Raw genomic sequence first — 2500 nt, 5'->3', positions numbered from 1 at the left:
AGCCGGCCTCCGCGGTCAGGAGAGCCGGCCGGTAGCCTCGCGGCCGGAGCTCCGCCGGGTCCCTCGCGGGGTCTCCTGCCCGCCTGCGGTGAGGGTCGGACGGCCTGAGCGGCCTCGGAAGCTCCGGAAGTCCGGGCGGTTCTCTTTCCTGGCACGAGAGAAGCCAGTCCCTACAAATCTCCGCGCGGTTACGGTATCGGGGAAGAGAGGGCCCGTGGACCGTTCGATGGCGGGAGCGTGCCGCGGGCGAGAAGATCCTCCCGGAACCGCCGGTCGGCCTCGCGAGGGACGCTCCTCCGATCGCGATTTCGGGGGGAAGTCCCGACCCCGCCCCCCCCCGCCGGCCGCGATGCCCAGATCTCCCGTTTTCGAAGGGTGGAGGGGCCGTCCCCTTTTCGCGGCAAAGCCGTCCCTACCCTCCGGCCGCGAGACCGGGGCGACGCCGCGGGCGAGGCCGACCTCCTGGAACCGACGGTCGGCCTCGCGAGCGACGTTTCCCCCCCCCCCCTTCGGTTCTCCGGCGGTAGAACAGGCCTCCCCGGCCGGCCTCTTCCCGCGGCGGCATCCGCTCGCTCTCGCGCTAAGGGAGCCTTCGGAACCGCGACCGCCCGGTGCGGCGGGGGGGGGGGGGGGGCGCGGCCAGCGGCGAAAACTCTTCAGCGCCCCTCTCCCTGCAAAGCTCGGGCCGGCTCCCGTTTCGGCTCGGAGCCGGCCCGCGACCGGCCGCGGCACCGGGGCGACGCCGCGAGCGAGGCCGACCTCCCGGAACCGAAGGTCGGCCTCGCGAGGGACGTTTCCCGGCTTCGGGTTTCCGGCGGTAGACCAGGCCTCCCCGCCGGGCTTTCCCGAGAGACCGGCCCGCTCGCTTTCGGGCCAAGGCGACCCCGCGAAGCGGCGGCCTGCTCTGCCGGCAGCCCCGGAGAGCCGGCGCCGCGGACGGTCCCCCTCCGCTGTCAACCTCCCGGCCGTCCCCTTTTCGCGGCCAAGCCGTCCCGCCGCCCGGCCGCGAGACCGGGGCGACGCCGCGGGCGAGGCCGACCTCCCGGAACCGACGGTCGGCCTCGCGGGGGCCGTTTCCCCCCTTCGGGTTTCCGGCGGTAGACCAGGCCTCCCCGCCGGGCTTTTCCCCAGAGACGGGCCCGCTCGCTTTCGGGCCAAGGGGACCCCGCGAAGCGGCGGCCTGCTCTGCCGGCAGCCCCGGAGAGCCGGCGCCGCGGACGGTCCCCCCGCCGCTGTCAACCTCCCGGCCGTCCCCTTTTCGCGGCCAAGCCGTCCCGCCGTCCGGCCGCGAGACCGGGGCGACGCCGCGGGCGAGGCCGACCTCCCGGAACCGACGGTCGGCCTCGCGGGGGCCGTTTCCCCCCTTCCGGTTGCCGTCGGTAGACCAGGGGAGAAACGTCCCTGGCGACAGGTGTAAGAAAAACAAATATTAAAGGTACCCTTGACCGGAAGTTATATTCTTGCTTTTGAAAACAAAGAAGGAGACAAAAAACTTAACCGTCATCCTCCCTCTTATTTTCCCCTCTTTCTCGACGTACCTTCCGAACTTCTTCCGCTCCATCTTAAGACCTTCGAAATCATAGCCTCTCAATTGGTCCGTTTCGCTCCACGCCATGGCTTTTATGATCCGATCCCATTTCTCTGGTATTTCTTCTCGCTTCCACGACTGCGCGTACGATGTCCTAGCAGCCGAGAGCCAGTGCCGGATCAAAGCTCTATCTTCTTTTGGAGATTTTTTCCATAACCCCAACAGAAAAGCCCCTGCAACTTTGTTAAACGCATATCCCGAGATAGTAGACATCTCTCGCTGAATCAACCGCCGAAATATTTCAGCTCTTTGACAAGTCCACCACATGCGGTAGAAAGAGCCTTCGTGGTTTTTTTTTTGTTTTTTTTTTTGCGTTCCCAACACCTCTCAGGCATCTGGTTATTCATCGTTGCTAGGTTTTGTTTTTGTTTTTTTCTCTCTCGGGAGTCTTTCTTTGTATAAGCAGTTTTATTAGTAACATATGGTAGCGGAACTATATCTACAACTTATAAAAGCTGAAAGTAAAAGAAAGATCTTTCTACCCCACATCTTACTTTCCCCCCACCCCTCCCTCCGTTACTTGACCCCCGCCAGTGTTATTGTCTTAAAAAAAAGCAAATATTAAAGGTACCCTTAACTGCTAAGAAAAATAAATAAATAAAAAGCACCCGAAAGTTATATTCTTATTTTAAAAATCTTCATCATCCTCAAAGATTGTCCAATGTCCTTTTATTTTCCACTCTTTTTCTACCTATCTTCTGCATTTCCTCCACTCCAACTTAAAAAGTTCCAAATCATAGCCTCTTAGTTTGCTCGTTAATTTGTCCATTTCACTCCATGACATGACTTTTGTAATCCGAGCCCATTTCTCTGGTATTTTTTCTTGCTTCCACAGCTGCGCATACAATGTCCTAGCAGCTGAGAGCAAGTACCATATTAAAGTCCTATCTTCTTTTGGAAATTTTTCCATTT

Source organism: Heteronotia binoei, unplaced genomic scaffold (genome assembly GCF_032191835.1).
Source record: "Heteronotia binoei isolate CCM8104 ecotype False Entrance Well unplaced genomic scaffold, APGP_CSIRO_Hbin_v1 ptg000536l, whole genome shotgun sequence".
Classification (NCBI taxonomy): domain Eukaryota; kingdom Metazoa; phylum Chordata; class Lepidosauria; order Squamata; family Gekkonidae; genus Heteronotia; species Heteronotia binoei.
The sequence above is the reverse complement of the archived record's forward strand: the minus strand, read 5'-3'. Positions refer to the sequence as shown.